Raw genomic sequence first — 14,983 nt, 5'->3', positions numbered from 1 at the left:
CGGAGCGAAAATACAACAAAAAAGCTCATGAGGTAAGTACAGGGAGACCACTCAGCAATTACCATCATGAGGAAAACAGAGTGAACTCAGGGAAAACAGTTTAATTGATTAGCAGTCAAATCAGAGCAGACGAATGAGAAGTAAAGCAAAATCTTCAAAACACCATCCCCCCAGCCCTCACTTCTATCGGGATTAACTTTACTCCTGATTTCCCATTCTCCTCCCCTCTGGGGGACAAGGAAGGGCAGTTGTGGTCAGTTCATCCCACGTGGTTTCTTCTACCTCAGGGGGAGGCCTCCTCATGCTCTTCCCCAGCTCCAGCCTGAGTCCCTTCCATGGGGTGCCCTCCTTCAGACAGAGTCTGCTCCAGCATGGGTCCTGCACGGGGTCCCAAGTCCTGCCACCAAAACTGCTCCAACGTTGTCTCCTCTCTCCACAGGTCCACAGGCCCTGTCAGTAAAAAAGAGTAGGTAATGCGCTATGGACATGTAAGTACTCTTACTTTGTATAATGTGTACGCTCAAGTAACTTGGAGTGCATGTTGGCTAGAGCGATACCTGTGCTTCCAGCGCTGCAATAAAGAGAGTGCCTGCTTCTTAATGCTACATTGGAGTTAAGGGGGTTATTCCTGATGTTGGTGACAGTTCCACATCAAGCACACGATCGCTCTGGAACTGTGAAATGTAAGTTTTAAATCATCTCTTACTAATCTGATAAAACTTTATTTAAAAAGCTTGCATGAGAATGTCTAATTGAACGCGGTGCAGAATCAAATGTACATGGAAGGAGGTATGCTTTTAGTAATTTTTTTAATGGCTAATATATCTTACTTCAAATTCATTTTAGCCAATTGCAGGTGGTAGTAAGTTGAGCCTAAGGGCCCTAAGTTGAGCCAAAAGGCCTTAAGCCGAACTTCATTTGAGCTTAATGTCCCAAAGTTGAGCCTAGAGCTGAGCTTAAGGTCCCTAAGTTGAGCCCAAGTTGAGCCTAAGTGTAGTCTAAGTCGAGCCTAAGGTCCCTAAGTTGAGCCTAAGTAGAGACTAAAGGAACTAAGTCAAGCCTAATGGCTCTGTGACAAGCCTAAGTCAAACCTACAGGTCCCCAAATCAAGCCTAAGGGCTCTAAGTTGAGCCTAAAGTACATAACACAAGCCTAAGTTGAGCCTAAGTGCCCTAAGTCAGGCCAAAGTCGACCTTAAGTTCCCTAAGTTGAGCCTAAAGGTCCCTAAATTGAGCCTTTAGGGCACTATGCTGAAGGAGAAGGAGAATGAGAAAGAGAAGGAAAAGGAGGAGAAGAAGGAGAAGGAGAAAAGGAAGACAGAGATGGAGGAGAAGAAGAGAAGAAGAGAGGAAGAGAAGAGATGAAGGAGAAAAGAAGAAAATAAGAAGATGATGAAGAAGAAGAAGATGCTTTTAGATATTTCTAAGAAATATCTCATCCTACAGGCCCCTTGAAGTTCTATGTGCAAGGTCTACTAGATCATACCATTATAAACTTCCACTAAGCATGGGATATTCTTTTATCATTTTACCTCTCACCTGATATAAAACCAGTTGTTCCAGAAAAGGCTGAACTGTGTCAGAAACTGCTTTGGACACGACATAGCTACAGCATTTCCTTTCTTTAACTGTGGCCTCTTTCTGGCAGTAGTGCTCCTCTCCACTGTTTCTTCACACAAAAAAACTTTTGCTCATTTTAATAACACTTTCACAAACACCAAGGAAATGGTGCTGGGATTGGAACAGCTCCATCCAAAGGTTCATTCGGTCCTTGATGATTCTCTTCCTCTGATCTGCATTCATCAGCTACTCAGTCAGTTTTCCCATTATCCCTGCAATGGGAGAAAAACATTTCTGTGTTACTGAACAGGAGTAAATATTTTTCCAGTCAAATGTGTTCTAAGGTAGCAAATCTATTTTAAGGCCAATTTAAAGTCAGTCACAATGTTGTGAAGAAGTAGGCAGGGGCTTTAAAAAATCCCTTCTGTGGGAACCTCAAGAATTTCTGGCATGGCGGGGCTGAGCGTCCTGTGTCCAGGCATGGAGCCCGCAGGTTACGTACTCTCTGGAGAAGTGACTGGTGGCAGGTTGGTGTGTCAGCAGAAAACCTGTGTTTGGCAGTATTTTTGGCAGGCTCTGTGCGAGTGCACTGCTACAGGCTCCCCTTACCTCCCCCTGAAGTCAGATACTGACCCACCTACCACAGTGGCAGCTCACTTAAGGGATGTGTGCCGGCCTTTGCCATGCATCAGATGCCCCCACCCCTGGCCATGTGGTCTGCTTCATTACACGCAAGCTGTGCCAGGGCGCTAAACTCTCCCTGAAGGACCCAATAAAAGCAATCTAGTGTTCTGACGCTAAGCATGAAAGAGAGGTGAAACATATCATTTGCTCAATGTAGAAACCTTGGTCCCTTCTCTCTCTCAAGGGTTTTGGCGTGCAGGGTAGAGGTGGTGTACTAGAAGGGAATATTACAGCCCTGAGGTGGCCATCGTTCTTTGCTGTCATTAATCTTTCTTAAAAGGGTCACTGGCATGAAAGCAAATAGGATCAATAATTTCACTCGGACAAGATTTGTCATTCAGAATGTCACACTGCAACACTTTCAGCTCTTCAGGCTACTGGGTGGTGCAACAGAACCCCATACCCAAGGTAGCTCCCATCCTGAGAAAACAACAGATCTATTCCTGCTTCACCTCAAAATGGCCAATAAATCTCACTCAATGACAGATGGTTAGGCTTCAGAAGGATGATGAAGGAGAAAATTCATAGCCGGTGCTATTCTGAGAATGCTGGGCACCACAATGACTTGATTGATACACACGTAAAGGTCAAGATTACCTTGTAAATGAGAATGAGATAGCTCGCGCTCAGGTTCAAATAAACAAATACATGGAAAGGTGCGTGGGGTCCCGCCAGTGCATAGGCTTCCTTTATGTCCTCTTCACGTGGTTTTCTCAAAGAAATGAATATAACTCTTTGCAACTTTTTATTTATGTGCTGCAAACCTTTCCGTCATGTGATTTAGGTGTAAAAATACAAACACATAACAACTCACCACCCCAAAAAATACCCCAAAATATAAGCAAAAAGATGGGGAAAAATACCGAAGACAAGACCTTCTTGCAACAAAAGCAAAATCTCTGTCATGCACTCTGACCTTGGTGGACCCATACCAGAGTGAGGTGGCAGAATTCCATATTCTGCAGTGATTTCTTAGTACTGAGAGACAGAGCAATGTGATCTTTGGCTATGTAGGCGTCAGTGAGCAGCATGGTGCAAGTAGAGCAAAGCAACTAGTGCTGAGGATTCAGATGCTTTACCTGCCTTGCATTAGCATCAGTCACCTTCGGTCCTGTGTGCAAGCAACTGCAGCAAAAAAGAACAACTCTGGAAGCATGCATTCTGGTTTAGTTACATCCAAAAGGAATCTGGTTTCATGTTGTGCCTGCTGTGGGGTGTGAACTGAAGCACAGCGAGTGGTGATGCTTCAAAGATGACCCAAACCATAAGGCCAACACAGATGAGTGACGGTCTGGCTGTGATCTCAACCTATGAGAGCAGGATCACAAAACTCAGCCAGAATTGCATGGAAACTTAGTCTGGTAGATTTTCAACCTTTTTTATGAACAAAAAGCTAAGGGTAGATTTATACTATATGTGATAACATAGTCCATTTGGTTTTCACAGATGCTATCCCTCAGACTTTTCCAGTTTTATGTCTGCAATCTTTTGTTATGCTGGACTCCATTTGGATCAACTTTGTAAAGTAAGAATGATGAAAGCAGAACCTCAGCACAGTGATAGTTAAAATCATTGCAGTAATTTTAATTATACTCAGGCATTCGTCCTTTTCAATACAACATTTAAGCCTAATTTAAATATGAAACACAACAGAAGAAATGGTGATATCTTATTCAACGTATATTCTCATTGCTTGTTTCTAGTTATGTATTTTAAGACATGAAAGGGTGGTGCGTAACCAGCTACGAAACCTCCTCTTAACGTTGCGTTAGTCTGTTCGTGCTGTCACTTCTTTGTGTCTGCCATAGACTTACGCCTCAAGCTGCTGGTAAATATTCTTCCAGAGTGTGGAAATAGCCCTGCTTTGCCAACTAAATCAGTTGCGCTTGAATATTTTAGAGAGCACTTTGGAGAGGGAAAAAAAAAAAAAGAAGCAAAAATATTCTGGTTAGACATCTTTCATGTGATCTGTTTTAATTTAATTTTAATGAGAAAAAAATTTTCATAGTATAGGCAGGATCTTTGTTTCCAGAGTTGTATTTTATATTTCTCAATACTCAGAAAAAATCAGGTTGAAACCAAATGCCCAGACCTGCAGATCCCCCCTTAAACGATACTTCCAACCTCTGCAGTTTTAGCTTCTAGCACTAATATAGAATGTACTAGCACTGAATATAGAATGTGCTTTTTTTTTTACAGCAAATGGTTTATTCCAAAGTGGGCCTGTTTTCTCTAGCTTACCCTGTCATTAGCAGCCCCTCCTCTCTTACCTGCTGGCAGGTGGTACAATGCACTAAATACATTCCCATCAGTAGCTCTTATCAGCAGGTGCTATGTGACCTCATCTGCACATTACTCAAAAAACTCATTGGATTATTGACGTCGATTCAAAAAACTCATCTTGCTTAAACAAGATAATCAAAAGTGTCTCATTGCCCTCAATAAACCTCAGACCAAATTCACACCATTCTGCCTAGCTAGTGTAATCTTTCTGATCGTTCATTTTTTCAATTTCCCCATAGGCAGTTCCATTAGCAAAGAGTGGTAAGAAGATTTTCCTAATGAGGTTCATCATGCGCTTTAGAAAGATCTCTGTAGATGCAGGGGAAAAACAATGGCACCCTGCTTGCTGCCTTTTGTTGTTGTGTCTGTTCTGAAACTATATCCGCTCTTGGGCAGCTGCCTTTCCTTGCTCTGTCATGAGTTATGCACAGCATCTCTTAGGATTAATAAACGGCTGTTCCTAACATGTTCCTCTCATGACAAACATTCTGGTACAGTCATCAAGTGCATGAATTGATTTATTAAGATATTACAGTAAAATATTGGGACTGCTGCTATGAATGAATCGCCAGGGATGTACATCCGGAATTTATAAATGCACTGGTGTAACTGTCATGTACATGATGGATTACCAGTGTAAAAATTACGGCACCAAAATGATGTTATGATCTTGGCCGGGTGAAAAATATTCTAAAAATTTAAAACTTCTGAATGGATGGTCTTGCACATTATTTGTATGGTTTCATGCTGACACCAGCATTATTTCTATCTCCGTTATAATTCACCTGCTGCATTTCTTTAAATATTCATTGAGGCCATCTGCCTGAACAACACTGGCTGAACTAGATACTACAGCATCATTTGATATGTATCCCAAACTCTTCTCCTTCTTCCTTTTCCAGCCTCTAGCCTTTAAGGAGATGAAACCCTCCCCTTAACAATTACTGTAAAGGCTTACAAAGGAATTTGATTTCCTCCACAATCTTCAATGCCTTGTGCTTTGATTTTGTTCCCCCTAGGATGCAATACAATTAGACGGATTAGGCTTGACTTTTCAGATTTCAAAAGGAGCATGTTTTCACATTCACCTAACGACACGGGCTCACTAGAAAAATGTGTGCCTAGAAACTCATATTAAAAACAAATTAAAAGTAACAGCTGCAGTGGCATTTCAGAGCAAACCTGTTCATTGTCTCGGCATAGGCAACTGCACATCAAGGTTGGGTAGTACCATAGCCTACATTACAGTTGCAGTCGGCTTATGTTGCACAGAGCCAAAACACGTGGACAGATGCATCCTCTGCCTCAGACTATGAAATCCTAAACCAAATCTTATTCAAGTCAAAGAGAAGTTTTTATTAAATTATTTGATAGTAGCTGAGGCACACCTCCAAGCCCTAGAACTTCAAAAGAGCTTTGTAGTTCTCTCTGACTGCAATTATAATTCTATGAAAGTGTAAGCAATTCCACCTGGTCCTCTCCTAAGGGCTGTTTCTTGATTGTGCCAGATTACAAGGGAGACCAACATTAACTGGGCATTGATCTGTCTGTGGGAACCAGGCAATAGGTTTGACACTGTTGACACCCATTCATGTGGTCCTTTAATTCTCACTCCCCATAGAAGACTGAAAGCTTTTTTGCAAGTTATTTTCCTCTCCTTTTGCTTTCTTCTAAAACCACTTTCATAGTGTAGCTCAGTTAAATGTGTTCTATCTTAGTGATAAAGGTGATAATCAATATAGAAAGCAGATTCTGTTCATTTGCATTGTGACAGGCTTCAGTATGAGCATAGACAACTTCTTCCTCTCTCTTGCTCAGTCCTGTTTACCTTTTCCAAATTCTTTATATGGGGGAGTTTTCCAGAATAATGAATGTTGCAAAAGATGATGTCAGCAGAGGGGTCTTGCTGGTTCGTGCTGCTGAATGATCCCATCTTACTGCCCTTCTGACGCCTGCAGGCTAATTTTGGAGCCTAGAAATTGGCAGCACTGCTCTTTTGGATCAAGGTTTTGAGTTATGTCTCAAAGTATGTAGAAATGTGTCATGTAAACTCTGTATGTTAAGCAATATTTTGATGAGTCATGTAATACAGAGCATGACTTAAAATATCTTTTCACATTTATGCTCCACCAATCTGGTTCAGCCTGCTTCTGCTCATCTTCATCATGCCCCATTGCTCCCTGCTCACCCCTGCATCTCCATATGTCACCCTTGCCTTTTGTCCCCTACCTAGGTCATTAGGCCCAGCTGAAAATTAAAAGTTCAGCAGCTCAGTCCTGCAAAGCCCACGCTAGATTGCAAAGTTGGGTCCAGAGAGGCCGAGACAGTTTTCCACAGTTTCCTGAGAACTGAGGAGTGGGAGAGGGAGAAAAGGCTGTTAACTGTGTAACCCAGACTCCTTCCTTCAGTCGCTTTGTTCAGGCAGCTCTTAACCATGAGCAGATGGGAACTAACAGCAAGGTTTGCGCAGTGTATCCCCCGCCCGCCCCCACCCCCCCAGGACTTAGAATTGCAAAGCAGTTCGCTATTGTCTAAGAGCTAAGACTGCTGAGTTGCTGAGCTAATATGCCACCACCCCAGCGAGACACTGGATGAGAACTGGCAGGCCAAGGGCTGGCCTCCTCAATCCCTCCTTGCAACGGGGCTGAGCCTTCACGTTGCTCTTCTGAGTCTTTGTTTTTCCCTTATGTTTTAATACTTCTTCAGGTTACAGTTTTTCCTGTGAGTTTTCCTCAATTTACTGTCTATCCCCGTCTCAACAAATTTGTCTCTGCCTCTGTCTCTGTTTTATTTTCCACGCTTTGCATGTCTCTAGCCAACACGCTTTCTCGCAGCATCTCCACATGTCTCAGCCGTTATCTCAGGAGCCTGCACCTGGGTTGCGCAGCTGAGCTGTATCCAGACCTGCCCTCGGCTCACACACGGCTGCAGCCTGGGGAGGAGGGTTCCAAACAGGCTTCTCGGAGCCACTCCAACTGCGGGCACACCTCTGCCAGCTGCGGTCAAATGCTGAAGGCAGAGATGTTTTTCTCACGTGAACGTAGGTGTAGCTAGGTGTCTTTGTGAAACCAGGACTCAGCGCCTGACGCCTTAAATCATGATTTTTCTTCTCTGGGTGGGAAGGGTAGGAGGTGAGATTGTAACCACCCACTTGTCTAGTAATAGTCTAGCATTTGGAGCATCTACTCTGCAAAGAGAGACATGTGTTTTGAGCCTCGCTTAAAGCCTCGTCTCTCAAATCCCACGAGAGCTCTGTGAGCACCAGGCTAGAGGGCAGTTAGGCTGTGGCACTGGCAGCAGCCATTCCTGTCTTGAGACATCATAACATTTCCTCCAAGTTTTTCACCCCATTCCTGCCCCAGAGGTTAAACTGAAGGGGCAGAAGGTGTGTGCCTGCCCGTGCTGGGGGTCTGCTCCCACAAGCACCTCCAACGTGCATGTCATGGCAGGTTCAGGTGCAGAGCTGGACTTCTACCTCATCTCTCCTTGCTGCCACCAAGGTGAAGTGAGATGAAGTCAGCCTCACTCCAAGTCTGAGATGTTGTAATGAGAAAAAAAAAAAAAAAAAGACTTTCCAAGAAGGCTTTCCTTCCTTTCCTAAAATTCCCATATCTTTTAATCTTGCTTTGGGATTTTAGAAGCATTTTAGCAGATACTGGCTAACAGGAAAGAGGGAGTTTTGGCAGACACAAAGAGAAGGATCAGAATAAACTTGTTTCACGCTTGACGTACAGAAGCAGCGGAGGCTTCAAAGATTTGTTCACAGGTAGATATCAATGATACTGAAATAATTAGCTTTGTGTGTATAACTGCTCTGACCCTTGCCTCCATGGGTTTCTCACCTGTTTCTCAGGCAGCCCCTTTGATCTCCTTGTTAAGTTGTGTGTCAACTGGAGCATGTCAGCTCTGGCATAGTGAAAGTATTGACACTCACCTGCACGTACACTACTAACACTCTTAAATTTATTTAATGCTTGTCTGCTATTGCATTAATCTTGATGAGAAATTCTTCCCTTGACACGGAAGGGGACATGACTAGATCTTTTGCTTCAAAGGAAAAGTGGGAGGGCACCTGAAAATACTGAGTTTGAACAATGCTATGCTGAGGTGAAGAGAAATCAGTGCACAATGAAAAATATTCACCACCATGTTCTGCTCATGCCTTTTCTGCAAATTCTTGCCCCATCCACTGAAAATCTTTATTCTAGTAACTGCGCGCAGGGGCCTGAGCCTTCAGTCTGCTTTCTGACCCTGTTCCTGATTTTCCTTTGCATGACAGATTTCATTTCATCTCCCTGTGTTACAGGTGTTCAGGGAATAACGAGCAGCACAGGAAGTCCATGACCTCTCCCTACAGAGCAATGCATTCATCCTTGATTATACGGGATGTATTCGTCTAAAGGCATTTGCAGGTTTTAAAAATTTAATTGATATGCAATAGTCGTTAATTCACTGGTGATTAAGATTTACCAAAGGTTTTTCTTCTAAAAGCACTGTTTTTAAGAGACATGCAGTTAGAAGATATCATTAGTGTGTAGTTAGCTCTGCGTGCTGTTTCTCAGATACAACAGGGAGAAGAGTAGTGATGTGTGAACATTTCTCAATACTGTTTTGAAGAGGGGAAAAGTAAGGGAGAAGGTGTTAAAATTTAATTTGGATGATGTATAACTTTAACTTTTTACCAAGGCTGCCTTTGATAAAAGCTGCAAAAAGATGCAAAAAGATGCTTCTAAAATAAGACTGGCATAACATTATTAGTTAGACTTTTTTTTCCCCCCACAGTGTGAGAAAAATCACTGTCTCACATGCCAAGGACTAGGAAGCCTGCAACAGTTAGAGAGTTTGGTTCCTATAGTGACTGTTATAGCAACTGTTAGCATCCAAAGTAGTCTTCATCTAATCATTGAAATAGTTCAGAAAAATATCTTTCCAGAGACAGATGCTGGATGAGTGGAGTATTTATTATCACGCATACATCTATAATAAGGTGATACATATCAGAAATGGAGTCTGGGGAAGGACCAAAGAAACTTTTGCTGGGATCTGGATGCAAAGGCTATCTTACCTCCAATCCCTGCTGTTTGCATATGGCTCTTCTAAATGCTGTAGAGATATGTTTTGGGGTGGGGGGGTGGGAAGAACCAACAGAAAAAACCCAAACGTGGAACACAACTTTTCAAGCATGCTGAAGAATATGCTAGCGACAGCTAAATAACAATCTCTTAAGCTAGTCAGGCCATTTACAGGTAGGGCTGTTTTAATTGACTCCAGGGATGGCTTCCCCCCCGCATCAGTCCACGACACCTTTGGGATGAATAATACTATAACCAAAGCCACTGTAAATGAAGGATTTTCTTCCTGCAAATAGAAATGTATGTTGCAAATTTTTAGTGTGCTGCTCATACTAATTTTCATGAGAAAAATGCTGGCATGCCCAAAGCTCTGATGCAGAGCACAGGCATGAAATTCAGTTTGGGATTCCTTGGAACAATTTATGGATTATGGTAAGAGAAGTCAGGACTAATGTATCTCAACTAAGAACAAACCATGCAACAAAAAAGAAAAGCAGAGAGATTTGAATAGGGATCCTTGTTAGTCAAAAGCTAGGGGCATCTTCAGAGAGTTCATATGTTTAAAACCTGACTTTCAACTTCATGATTTAAAGCCGCAGATGCTCCAATTTGACAGAGTCTCAAGAGGGGGTGCCTTTTTGAAGTTTGGGTTAATCTTTTGCTATGGTGTACAGTTTTCATTATTAAAGTGCCCCTCCTGGGGCCAGAGGCCATCATTCCCTGCAGACTAGCTTTTTCGGACATGCCTGGCAGGCCTAGGGCTAGTAGCAACATCTGGGCAGTGCTGCTCTCACAGGCAGTCTTCTGTATCCCTGCAAGCCGATCCCTGGTTACTCTGCATTGTTATCACTTCCTTAAAAGCAGTGAGTGTCAAGACAAGAAGATCTGCTGCAGGAGAGGAGGTTTCCAGCCTCCATAGCCCAGCTCCAGGTGACTAGGAGGGAAAATCTACCGATATTTAGAAAACACCGTGTCAGATATTAAACCAGCGCAATTAGTCCACAGTGGTTTACATACGTCTGTCTTACTGAAGAAAACCAAATCTATGATCTCCATAAGATTAAGATAAAACTGCTTACTATTTTGCAGGTATGTATTATCTTGCGTTTCGTGGCCTTTCTAAATTAGGGGCATACACAGTCAGAATAGTTATGGCTAGTCATCTTTCTCCAAATTTTGAACATTTTAGGATTAGTGTTACACGTCTTTCACTACATCCCTCCTCCTAGACCATGTGAGTGGTGGAAATGACAGCACTGTGTAACTGCATGAACAGGAACAAAAACAAAGCAGCAAGATGATGCTATAAGGGGCTCACAATGCCATTATCAGCTGATTCATGAGCAAAGCGTCATTTATGGAACCCAATTGATGCCATGCAGCTGTTCCCTTTACAAGCGCCTAACTTGTGAGAGGAACTCACCACTGGTGAAGCATTCCCCAAAGAAGGCAAGATTGTGGTGGAGTTGCTTTAAAAAAAAAAAATAAAAAGTAAAAAGAGAAAGATTAAGTGTCACAATAATAATTTTTGTTGTTATGCAAACAAAAAGTATGATTTTCTGGATTCTCACTGTCAGTGTTAGGAATATCATAAATATATTTGATGTGAAAGAGAAAAGGATGGGTATGAAACATTGTGTGTGGAGGAATACACTTTTTAAGCAAAGAGGTTGGCTTTTCTTTCAGGAGAGATCCAAAGGATGTCCTACAGAAAGTCTTTCTGTCCTTTTTACCTGCCATTTAAGAGGGCAGATATTTCTGGTTCTAGCCTGTGACCTTCTGACTGAGAAGATGAAACATGTCAAAAACATCTATGCCCAGACTTTTCAACAGCAATTTTCAATTATCTCTGAATGCTGGCCTCAGATAGACTATGGAAGCCTGAATGTCAGCTAAGACTAGATGGTACTTTCCAGAAAAATTACATGCTTCTGAAGAGTCTTAGTTTGGGAGACTTTTTTTTTTTTTTTTTTTTTAATTACTTTACGGGAGTTTTTTCCACTTAGGTGGCTCTTATGTTGCCAGCATGGTTGTCCAAAATTCATCTTCTGTACCTTTCGCTGTGTTTCGCTGTGTTTTTATTTTAAAATCTGATACATCAGGATGAGGCCAACCAGAGAATGAGTATCCTGTTCAGCATTCATTCCCAGTGCTAGAATCGGTACTATATACACAGCCTATCAAGACACTGTTGTTACCTAAATGATACAACTTAAAGCCCATTTCTTTGTGCAACCCTTTTTGCAACAGGTCCATGTTGGCAGTTATTCTCACCAGGGGAGGGATCTGTGGATCCCTGCAGCTCTGGCCACGCAGAAACTCTTTTTTGGTTCTCAAGAAAGCTTGTCGCTTTCATCACCCTACTCTTTTCCTCAAGTTTATATTTCATTGACACTGCAACTGTATAAAAAGTAAAATTGCCCGGTATGAACTAAACAATACTTAGTTACTCACTCCTGCCCCCACTTGCTAACCCTTGAGGATTTTGGATCTCTTCTCCTGTCATCTTATCTACTCATGCAGCCTGAAACCTGGAAAGATTCACCCAAAGGCAACAATAACTCCACATACTCTCTTTCTAGCATACTTTCCCCCCTCTGTTTGAAGGTAATTTCTCTAATTCCTTGTTTTTCAGGGAAGATGAAAAGGAAGAAAAGGTGTGCACTTCTGCCCTGCAGAAGTCCAGCACAGACATCCGTGTCCTAAGGGTGCTACTCGGGAGCAAATTTCTTCCAGAAGCATCAATGGTGTTTGTTCTGGGAGCGAGTTCTGCAGGCTCCTTTTAGTACCACGTTCCCACACAAGGTTCGTTTCAGGGCGTTTCAGAGTCTGGGGTGTCGGTCTAGGTGTTTGCTGATTGAAGTCAGCAGGAGAACAGACCTCTATGGGAACAGAGTGAGGTCAGTGCCGAGCACAGTCTGCCTGTATGTAGCTCTGTGAAGCCAGATAGGTTCAAATACCAAAGCTGAAACTGAACGGTGCCTTTCAGATAAAATGCTTCCCAGTGATGGAATTGGTGTTCTGTGCCAGAATGGAAGTACAGGTTCAACATATGTTAGCATATACAGAATACATCCTTTACTGCACTGTGGGGAGGAAGGACTTGGGTGCTGAGCTGCTCCTCAGTGATAAATTTGGGAATGAAGGAAGAGAAACCAGGACCCTCTTGTCACTCAGCACCAGCTCCCAGTGAGCGAGGCACATGTGCAGCGTAAACCAGCAACCCCAAAGGCCTGTGCTCGGCTGAAGCTGAAGCTGATGGGAAGGTGGGTTTATTACCTGAGCAGCAAATAAGACTGAGGGAGAGGTGTTAATCTGAAGTGATGGCAGCAAAGGAAAATTTAAAAAAAATAAATAAATCTATAGTTTAATAATAAGAATTTTAATTAAAAATAAATGCCTAAGTCTTTAAACATAGAACATGTATGCTTTTTAATTTCACGTTTATAAAACATTTCCTCTGGACTAGATTTTTATAGAGTTTGGCACCACATTATTTTATGAAAACATTTTTTTCTTTTGACCTGTATTTTCCACTGTGTTCCTTACTTTCCTTTTCTTGCAATTCTGACAGGCAGCTCTCCTCTCTGTGACCCACATCCAAAAAGCAGAAAGACCTACAGAAACTGGCCCGATAATTTAGCTAGTCTTTTACTGCCTGTTATATGCTGACCTAAACTGCAACTATACTACCAAGCTGTTGTTTGTAAAAGGTCATTTACAATTCAGGTCCTGTACACCTGAATTCATTTGACTTCTCATCTTGCTTTCCCATGATTTCTTATCTCTTCGTCTTCACTGGCATTGAATTTGGGTCCATATATTCTGTCTCCCAAAATCTGCAATTACAGTGCTATTTCAACTCCTGGGCTGCACTGCAGCTTCATTTGAATAATCTTCATTTCCCACTCCAATCTGCCACTGCAGTGAATATTAAAGTGCTGTGCTTGTGATGGGGATGTCTTTTACCTGCCATGTCCAGGCTGTGAGTTACAACTTTCCTCAGGCTGCTGTTTTTGGAGCTCTGTGAGATGACAATTGCTCTGTTACTCCAAAGCATTTGATATCTATATTGTAATTATCATTGCAATGGAGATGGCTGTAAGACACGTGCAATTTTTTTTCTCTTATCGATATTGTAAAATTGTCTCCTACGAAGCAGTTTCTCCTAATTTTGTTGCTTTACATGAATGAAGAGTGCTCAGAAAAGCAGAAATGTGTGATGAGAAACCATGCTGTTGGTGAGTCAGAAGAGATGCAGATTTCTCCTTTCTCTGACTAACATTTTGGGTGAACACAGATCATCACCTGGCAAAAGTGGTGATGTAGCAGTAGTAGTGTAGTAATATTTACCTTCTTCCTTCCCTTTACAGATTTTACATTCAAAAATCACCACTCCATTAGAAACATTCTTCTGTGAATGACTGATCATCCCTGCTACTCAAGAGTGAAACTGAAATTAAATCTCATTTGAAAAATAACATCAAATAAACAGTAACAGAACAAATATAGGAGAAAGCAAGCAGGGTAAATTGTAGTCAATGATTCTTCATTTTTAAACATCTTAAGTCTTTCAGACCAAGGTATCAGCAACACACAGAGAGAAATTTGCTCTGAGACATCTTAACAGGGAATTTCTCTCTTGAGAGAGATTTATAATAAATGTTACATGCCACACTGACAGAGAGTATGGAGAGATCATCCTGATTGTTTGCTGATAATTACTTTCCAAAATCTAGCTGATGGAGAGCAACATGCACATTGGTAAACCAGCCAGTGAAAAAGCCATTTCTGGCCATTTTCCAAGGCCGTTACATGGGGCAAAGCCAGCGCCAGCCGACTGACTGAGGAGGAAAAGAGCACTGTATGACTGAGTACAGCCCACACATCTTCATGCTTCTCATCCACCAGCACGAAAAAACATTTTCAGGCTTGGCAGTGGGGGATCAACTATCGTTGCATCAGACAACAGGGGACAAAAAGGCACAGGAGAGTGTCCTCCCTCCCCCTAACAGCCTGAATGCAACCAGATACACTCTGTGCTGCTGATATGTGCTACCTTGGTTGCCCTTAGGAGAAGAAAATGCATGACTAATCAAAGTTAAGATCCCCTCTTTGTCATCATTTTTTTATTATTAAAGCAGTGTGGTCCTTTTGGAATCAGATGCCAAATGGGCCAGAAACTCTGAAGAAGATGTGAAAAATTACTTCAAAGAATTTGGAAGCCCTGTGCACACCGGGATTTTGTTTTGATCTTTCACCAGCCTAACAGCATTATAAGAGACTGCCTGCAATCTTTTTGGATAAAATAGTTTCCTCGGTTGCTATGATGTGTTTTCTTTGTTTTTCTGCTTTTGTTGGTGTTTTTTTTCTTCTTCTTCTTTT

This window comes from Falco peregrinus, chromosome 5 (genome assembly GCF_023634155.1).
Source record: "Falco peregrinus isolate bFalPer1 chromosome 5, bFalPer1.pri, whole genome shotgun sequence".
In the NCBI taxonomy this organism is placed as follows: Eukaryota; Metazoa; Chordata; class Aves; order Falconiformes; family Falconidae; genus Falco; species Falco peregrinus.
This window is presented reverse-complemented; position numbering follows the sequence as displayed.